Genomic DNA, 9,538 nt, shown 5'->3' with positions numbered 1-9,538 from the left:
GTTCTCAAAAACCATAAAATTTGCTTCTGTACATTAAAGGTATTAGCCCATATATGAGAGATTTAATCAAATATGAGTAATGATGCCAACCACTCATGGGGGATTTGAGAAAGGATGACCCTGATTAAAACAAAGTATTTCTACTCCTATGGAAAAACAATTTAAAAGAAAATATTGGCAAATCGGACCTCTCGAGAAAGCTACTTTTCTTAGGCTCAAGAAAATGACTGAACTCAAAAGGATGTAAGAAGCTTTGAGTCTTAAAAGAGACAACCCTGAATAACTTTTCCAAGAAAATGTTAACAGTAGTTTATATGAATCTAAAAAAACAAGCACTGGCAACAGAAATCAGCGTGAACCTTTCGAAATTTCTTGAAAAAAATGTATTCAAAAGGAAGATGAGACACAGACTACCAAATCGGACAGACAATTTTTGGAAATTGAAGTAGTAGGAAGTTTGGAATGCTAGAAGCTACAGAAAGAGAGAAATAATCTTATCTTTACCCATTAACACACCACTGATGTAATAAAAGAGCAAAACCACATGTTAGCCTAGAGAGACACAGGAGAACGAGAGGAGAGAAGAGAGAGAGACACACCAAAACCAGGAAGAGGATAGAGAGAGAGAGAGAGAGACACACACCACCACACACGGAAAGAGGGAAAGAGGAGAAGAGAGAGAGAAGCACACAACCACAGGGAAAGAAAGAGAGAGAGAGACACCATCACAACAACACAGGGAAAGAAAGAGAGAGAGAGAACACGGGAGAAGAGAGAGAGAGCACACACACACACCACACACGACAACAACAACACACACACACACACCACCAACAGGAGAAAGCACCACACACACACACACACCACACAGGGAAAGAAGAGAGAGAGAGAGACACACACACACACACACAGGGAAAGAAGAGAGAGAAGAGAGAGAGAGAGAGAGAGAGAGAGAGAGAGAGAGAGAGAGAGAGAGAGAGAGAGAGAGAGAGAGAGAATTGCCCCAGACATCAGCTGGAGTTTTTCAGCCAAGTACCCACCTCCCACTCAGTGATTGTCCCCACAATTAAAGTCAAATAAAGTTTAACTAATGGACCAAAGCTGCTTAATGATATGCTAAGAGAAACTGGGTTCTGATTAAATTCTACACTGGAAGTATAAAAGTGCATTAACAAAATAACAAGAACTAAAGCAAATTGTCCCTCACATTCCATTTCTAGCTGCAGAAAAAAGATAGACAGTACAAGGATGGGCCTAGCAGGAGCCACTAGTGTGGCTTTTGCTTTAACTTACATGACCAAATGTAATTGCTTTCCTTGCATCTTTTCCTATCCAACACCTCTTGCTCTCTTCAATAGAATCATTTCTTAATTAGAATTTAAACTGGCCATTGGTTTCACAATCAAAGAATTTAACACTTACCAAATTCAGAAGTACTACTCCTATGTCCATACATGTGAACCTGGACTCAACTGATCTGCAATATCAAAAGTATTTTGAAATCTCAAAATCTTTTATTATAAAGTATTCATCCAATGATGTAATCATGCTTGTATTCCACCTTTACATATACAATAACAAGATTTTATTCTGCCATATTTTCTACCTTAATAAAGCGTAAAAAATAAATTTACACTTCGAGTTCATTATAATATTACTGTTTTGAGGAAGAGGGATTACACAAGTAAACAAAAGACTTTGCATTTCTATTTTTAGTATGGTTACTCAATATATACACAGTGGACCTCCAAGCACATGACATTTAACCCAGTGCCAAAAGGGAAAATGTAATATTCACTATAATTTTGTTAACCCAATGCCGACAGGGAAAATCTAATAAAAAATGGGGAAAGTGCCGTGCTCATTTTTTATACTTTTATGAAATGTCTCTGCACATAGATGGCTCTGCTAGTGCTTAGCTACAAAGGAGTCAATTAGTAGATCTTGTGCCCTTACCTGATTTCACCTTTCCTTGTATTGGCGGGAAAAACTAATTGTTTACTAGTGCTATGAATATCGATGTTATTATTTTTATTGTAAACATTAGAATTAATATAATGTTATAAACATTAGTAACAGCAAAATAAGATAACGTAAAATATTTGGTAAATCAACAAAAGGATGAAACGGGCGAGACAGTCAGGTACTCGTTAACTGGCTCATTGGTGATTTAGTATATACAAGTGTAGCCATCTATGTGTAAAAACAATTAAACAAGTAAACACACAGTGGGCATGGCATGTACGTACATGCCATGCCCGTTGGCAAAGGGTTAAATGGATTTACATATTCCACAAGTGTTATTAGTATTGAGGTGGTTATTATTTGGCATTTTAAGCATCTTGTTAAGAATAAAACAAAAATACAAAAAAAAATATTTTAATCAAGTGCAAGCCATTAAAAAGGTCTGAGTCATTCTTTAATCTAAATACTTTAATATCAATTCTTAGGAATTTATCAAATCATTTAAATAAATCTTATATAGGTCTACAACTTTTACAGCATGGAAAACAGGTTACCAAAAGGACCTTATGTATATAGTTTAGCACAGTTTTTACTTTTAAATACAAACCTGAAATCTGAGAAGCATGTCGGGTCATCTAGGAGTCTTGGGCTGTAGTTGGACAACTAATTCAAGTCCCAAACACTACCTGAAGGAAATTTGTCCCTTAGGATCAGATTTTTTTCATCCATGAAACCTTAAAATACTATATCAAACATCAATTCAAGACAAAGCTTATGAATCACAAAAATATTCAGCTTCATTAAAAACTATACTTACCGAAATTATAATAGTAGTTTATAACATTCACCTTGCCTCTGCACACAATCCTAATTGCAAGAGTGAGAAATCAAGTAGATGACCCCAAGCTAGAAAGTACATTAAATTTCATTAGGGCATATACTAATATACTAGTGCATATGCAAGTTTCAAATAAAAATGAATCGGCCACAGATTATGAACTGCTCCCTAAATGAAGTCGAATAATTTGCTCTAGTTTGTCATACAGCTACAGCTATACTAAATAAGGACTCAACCAGCAGAGGGAAAAATGCAAAAGTGTTTTCTCACTCCATCTGGTATAAATTAAATAGTTACCATCTTATTTGAGGGCACATTTTGGATGATCAATTATTACTTCTAATCCAAGTAAATTTCCATCTATCACCAAAATCTATTATATGATAATGAAAGTGGTAAGCAAGTGTACATTCCACATTAAAATCTAGTTTCTTTCTGCATGGTAAAACAAAGTTTAATAGCAGAAGGTTTTGCAGAACTACACATTCTGAAACTAAACTTGTATATCTATGGTAGAAAATTATACTAAATTGAAGTTTCTTAAAAGAGTAATAGGTGTGATTATCATTACTACATTTACATACTTTAATGGCGCAATTCATACAAATAAGAGATACACTACTTAATATTCCTACAAGTTCCTAAGTTCCTGTTCTTTTCCTTGCATAACGTTACATCTGATATTTGATCTTTATTTTCATATTCTACCTTTTGTTTTTTATTCTTCCATTTCTCCTCTTAATTCCCCCTACTGCATCCTTTCCAAGCAGCTGCAATACACTCTGCATTAGGGCATTACACACCTTAGAGTTTGTCTAGAATACAAATTTAAGAACTTGGCTATGCCTTTTTAACACAGTTGTATCAACTTCTGATTAATATTCCCCGATCTACGGATGACCAAAATTTCATATTTTACTTCCCTATTCTTGACTATTTTAAATGTAATAATATTTACCATTAAAAATTGTGAAGGCCATCTAGCTCTTATTCAGTCCCAGGTGCAACTTCAAGCTTGTGGAAATGACCTAGCCTGCTCCTCCAGCCCTGCCAATGTACCGCTTTCACAGTTGAGCTTGACAGCTCTTCTGAAAATCTAAGCCCAAAATCAATAGTTCATATTAGCTTCAGTTATACATCTACACTTGAAATGTATGTAAAACAAATTTTGATAAATAATTTCCTTTGTGATACATATTTCTGAAGGTTTCCTAACTTATGTACTTACCTGCAAATAGAAAAACTTCCGACTTCTTCAAATTGTTTTTCTGCTCAGAGTCCCTTTGTAGTCTAGAAGTCATGATAATCCTTTCCACATCTAAAACTGCAGTTGAACAGTCAATGAATACCAAAGGCAATTGCATAATTCATGTTACAAGCCAAGGAGTAACTAGCATTTGCTTAACTTTAAGGTCAATTTTCATTTTCCAACAGTTCTTCTAAATAAACCAAGAAAATTTTCCATTTCTAAAAACCTACATAAAAAAAAAAAATAAAATAGAAATGATAACCAACCTATTTTTAAAATGTGTTTAAATAAGCTATTAAAAAAAAGTTCAAAACATGTCTCTTACCTGTAAAAATAGAAAACTTATTCATAGCCATCTTTGGTCTCTCCACTGCCATGGGTTGCCGACAAGACTTCCTACCACCATCTCTTGAAAGATCTACAAAATGAAATGCAAGGCACAAATGGTTTAAATCAACTTTATTTCCATTAATATAAATCTTGGTATGCCACCGATACAAACTGCTAAATCTATCAAACCAATGTTTTCCTATTAAAAGAAACCCACCTGCTGCATTTTTTTTTTCCTCTTCCTCCTCTTCCTCCGCCTTCCTGGCAGCAAAGGGTCTTCGTCACCACTAGGAAAATCCAGTCCGTTATCGATGTTCCAGCCTTATACATGGAATTGAAAATTATTTTTCAGTAATTAATCAATTTGCATTTACTCTATTAAGAAATCTAATTAACTATCCATCATTAAAATGTACAGATTCTCAATAAATACTGGTACAATTTTTCAGGACTTCACAATTTACAAACCGGACCTTCCATTTGCCAAGATTTAGTAACCATTTCAACTCCTGTTGTTTATCCACCCAGTGTTGGAAAAAAAAAAAGTCGCAAACAATGAATGTAACAAAAGATTCTAGGATGAAGATATTCCATTTCATCAATATGGATCTATAAAAAAATAATAATAAAAAATAAAAACCGAAAGATTCAAAAATTAAGTTTTAATCCTAACTTATGATTCATTATAATTAATGAAAACAAGATCACCCTCTAATTAGATATTAGAGTTAAGGTTGTCTTATCAACAAACTGAACCATGCAATATTCCATTGTTACTCTTACACATGCAATTACTGCTACTCATGCATGAATCTACATACATAAATAATCCAATACTACATACTATGCATACAAAATACAAAATTTCAAAAGAGCAAGAATTTCCAATCATTACTGCCTTTTCCTTTTTTTTTTTTTTTTTTTTACAGCAGCCGACAGACCTGCAAATCCTCAAAGATGTAAAAGCATATTCCTGGAGAAAATAAAGATAGCAATCTTTATAAGTAACAAAATATTTTTCCTGCATCACACTGGGGTCACTGTTAGAGAACAGCCAAAAATTACCCAGAGCAAATGGGTCAATCCCCAAACACTTGGTTTTAGGCTTTTCCATTTTTACCTTGCATTTTCAACCACAATAAGGGTGATTTATCAAACAAGGTTCACTACTATTTCATAAAATAAGTATACAACCTTTGTTTAGAAGACTTTTGTAGCAATTCAGGATAATTCAAAAAAATTTACGGTCACCAGCGAAATAACACTCCTCATTCAGAAAAAAAAACAATGTATGCTTACATTGTAAAGCACATTAAAGATTTTCCCCACAATACATAATCTAATCAGGAAAAAAATGGATAATACAACCAAGTGAATGAGAAAATTCAAGAGTTAATGGGACCCAAAGAAGGGAGGGGGAGAACTATGCCCCATGAGAGGATTGTACAATAAACAGGTAAAATCTGTTATATTTCACACCGAAAAAAGTGCCAAAAGGCAAAATAAATAAAAATAAAAATTAACAGTCATAACTCATCTACCAAGTTGGAAGATGAATTAAATATTTTATGTTTTCTTTTTTCCTATGGGGGGATAAAATTTTTAATGGTACCCATTATAGCACAGCCATAAAAACAAATCTAATTCCCAATCACACTGATTTGAATCTTTCAAGAACTCATTTTACAGATGAAGTTTCTCAAAACCTGAAGATTAAAAAATACTGCAACATTCATGACTTTGTAAAAACCTCTACCACCTCCAAAACCCTTTCCTTGCCACAGGATTGGGGGACCTGTGGGAAAATCACATTTTGAGAAGCTATAAATGCAATTTATTCACCTTGTGCAAGGAACCTTTACAGATGCTCACCAGCACAGCAACAACAGTGGTCTCCACACCTCTCAGTGCCTAAGCATAAAAGGTCAACTAATCTACACATATTCCAGTAAGACTGAACTTAGACTGGTTATATGATAAACCTCTTGACCAACAGAGAAATCACCCATTCCTGATACAAGGCCTGGCTCTGTACTGCTTCAGCCAGACAAGGCCTCCAAAATAAGCAGAAGTTTCATTTTCACACAGCTATACGAGACATTGTAAACTTTTGCTCATATTGCATAGAATAAATTTATAGACCTTCTATCCATGCCATTTCCTGCACAAGTTGAAAATATGAAAGTTATGCAAAACACTGTCACAGGAACTCAAAACAAGTATTCCATAGTCCTACCAAATAAACACGTTACAGGGTACCTTTCACGTCATAGTCATGGTAATAAGTAATTATGTTAATCCTTTTAGAATACCGAGGTACATATTAAGTATGATATTCAAAATCACATCTTTGTTACACATTTTATTACCAATGCTCCTATACTGTTATCGACAAATTCTACTTCTAATAGGGCAGGAACAAGGGTGAAACTTGAGGGACTGAGGCTGGTAAAACTAGCCTATTCAGCATAAAACTCATATCAAGCAAGAAGCCGTTTCTCTCACTCCCTCAGTAATAGCCTTAAGGTTCTGTCAGTGTAAAAAGTAAACTATATAAGAAATACTGGAGCATTTACAACATGGAATACTTTAGTATGCATATACACAATACCTGCACTCACACTGCGATGATCCACTTACACGTAAAGAGAAAATTGTACTACGATACACAAAATTTGCCCAGGCAAAAACCAATGTCACAAATAAACAACAGGTTATGATTAACACCATATGGAGACCAAGTCCATGATAATTGGGTGGGGAGTCCAGGGACAGGTTAGGAACAGTTTGGGTTCAAATGGAGGAGGATGCAACGCAATGTTGGTCCTCCGGTCACTTCATAAACAATTCCCAAAGAACAGCACTTGCTTCCTAAAACAGGAACTTGCAATGGAAAATAGACTTCTGCTTATTACACAATGAACAACTAGAAAAAATAAATTACATATGCATATTAAACCAACAATAATTGGAAATGCTTACCTGCACATACACACATAAGTGGGAAAAAAATTAGAATGTAGGATGACACTGCAAATAAATTAATTAAAATACAGCATGAAAGCTCTTGTTTGTCATTGTCATGTTCATTTTGGATTCATGGGGTCAACTTTTTAATTTCACATAACATGAAAATCTGTCATACACTAAAATGTGGTATAGTTTGCTTCCCCACTTGTAGAACAGTAAAATTTTTGTAAATTTAACAAAATGACAGGAAATACGACCTTATGATACTACCTTCAGAAGTTGCTAAAAAGAGTGCTACACGTATTACTTGGGTGGAAAAAGTAAAAGTAATGGCACTATAAAGAAATATTACTCAATAATACATGAAACATTAGAAATGGAGAATAGATCTGGACAAATGCAGCGCAGAGACAAAGTCCACCGTGATCAGGTGGGGGTCCAAGGGCAAATGCCCCAAAAGGAAATATGGCAGTTGTATTGGGGAGGGGGGGGGGTTTGGAAGATTTTTGGTTCACATGGCAATGTTTTTAAATTTCCCAGGTACAGCTGTAGTAACAGACTTGATCCCTGAGGGTACGGTCACTTTGTAAACATTACCAACATCTTCATTTACACGATTTCTGATGGAAAATAAGAGACTGGCATATCACAGCACTGATATTTGAAAAAATGAAATAACGGCAAGATTGCTGTGCGATACAAAAAAAAAAAAAAAAAAATCACCTAACGGAACAAACTGGGGACCAATGCTGAAATCGGTGCACATTTTAAACCAAAATTCATTTCATATTTCATAATGAAATTCTTTATACACCAGCCACTTATGCCTCAAACACCAAGCAATACAAAAACATTAGACCCCTACGCTTGCAGTTTCTTCACCATGAATACCGTATAGCACAAACTTCATCATTTTAACTCCGGAAAGTTCAGTAATCAAAATAAGAGACCATCAACCTGCATTTTCTTCGGCATGCAAGGCCATTTAAAAATACCAGGAGACCACAGGTTCTGCGCTGCCTCGGACGGCCTATGTCACCAATTTCAACGATCCACCAGAATAGAAGTTTTCCTGTAAAGGCTTAAATGTGGATTAGCCCGTCGCGGCCACTTATTTCGACTCGCCTTTGCCTTAAAAAACACGCGGACACAAAGAGCCTCATACACGGTCTTACACTCCTCTTACCCACGTCTGTGATAACTCAGGGATTCAAAGAGTAGATAAAAGCCCATGTTCCACCCAAAATACTTACAGGCACGGATTTCGAACGCAAAAAAGAAATGCGCAGGAATATTACCAGAAAGCAGGAAGAACTCGCCCTTGAGCAGCCGAATCTCCGCGTCTCGCGAGGCGGCGCCGGAGCCTCGCTCGGGGCCTCGACTCGGGCTCCCTAAGGCAACGACTCATAACTTTACTCTTTTTTTCGGGTCACAAAAGGAATTTATCCATCTCCATAAGCTTCAGATTTTCGAACAAAATCTTTTGTATCAAGGCTGGACGCCTCGGACATTTTATTCGGACACTGAATTGCCTTCAAAGTTGCAATTTGTAACATTTCTAGTGCACAACTCGAACCAATTCTCACTGTTATAGTGAACTTTTTTTTTCAACATTTATGTTATATACACATACAATACAGACCACTAAAACTCATCGGATTAATACCAATTTCATTTTCGCATATTAATCCTTTCTCGAAATAAAACAATGTGCTTCTAAATTGATGTTACTTAAGGAAACACTAATCTCCCTTGCGAAATTCATAATTACACACTATGCCATGCAAACAGGTTCATTCCAGCTTTTTCTTGGTGGGCAAGGTTGGCGAGCGAAATGAGCATAATCAGTGTGGCCTCCGAGGAGAGTCAAGTCAAACAATGAGGGGCAAACAGTCTTGGGGGGAGGGGTAATTGCCCATAGCCACCCCCTTAATGACCTCTCTGCATGCATTACATGCAGCAGCACTACGAGGTCGGACAATAACAGTAAACAGCACACAAAAAAAAATCAAATATTCATAACTTACTTATAAACCATGTAAGAAACGTGCAAACAGAAGAGTAAATAATAAATAAGCGTTAATCTGAAATATAATAACGTATTAGCTGCACTACCTCTACCTTTTTACCACACAATAAGTCGTACCCGACGAGGCATTTGGGTAGCGGTCCGTGCCGCGACCCCC

The 9,538-nt window shown here is 35.8% G+C and overlaps 1 protein-coding gene across 46 annotated transcripts in view; it reads right to left on the bottom strand.

Moving 5' to 3' along the window:
- Positions 1 to 3,528: 3,528 nt before the first annotated feature.
- LOC119597902 overlaps positions 3,529 to 9,538 on the bottom strand; it is a 61,371-nt gene continuing 55,361 nt past the window's right edge. For 19 of the 46 annotated variants that reach the window (XR_005230924.1, XR_005230906.1, XR_005230905.1 and 16 more), the window contains 5 exons: positions 4,600 to 4,703; positions 4,378 to 4,470; positions 4,032 to 4,127; positions 3,762 to 3,899; positions 3,536 to 3,573 (listed from right to left, as the gene is read on the bottom strand). The gene's annotated coding sequence lies outside the window, so the exon portion shown is untranslated. Of the gene's footprint in view, positions 3,586 to 3,761; positions 3,900 to 4,031; positions 4,128 to 4,377; positions 4,471 to 4,599; positions 4,704 to 9,473; positions 9,537 to 9,538 lie in introns of those variants that run through there. The other 27 variants (XR_005230893.1, XR_005230892.1, XR_005230903.1 and 24 more) reach the window with 10 other exon arrangements.

The sequence above is a fragment of the Penaeus monodon genome, chromosome 40 (assembly GCF_015228065.2).
Source record: "Penaeus monodon isolate SGIC_2016 chromosome 40, NSTDA_Pmon_1, whole genome shotgun sequence".
Lineage (NCBI taxonomy): Eukaryota > Metazoa > Arthropoda > Malacostraca > Decapoda > Penaeidae > Penaeus > Penaeus monodon.
The sequence above is the reverse complement of the archived record's forward strand: the minus strand, read 5'-3'. Positions and strand labels throughout refer to the sequence as shown.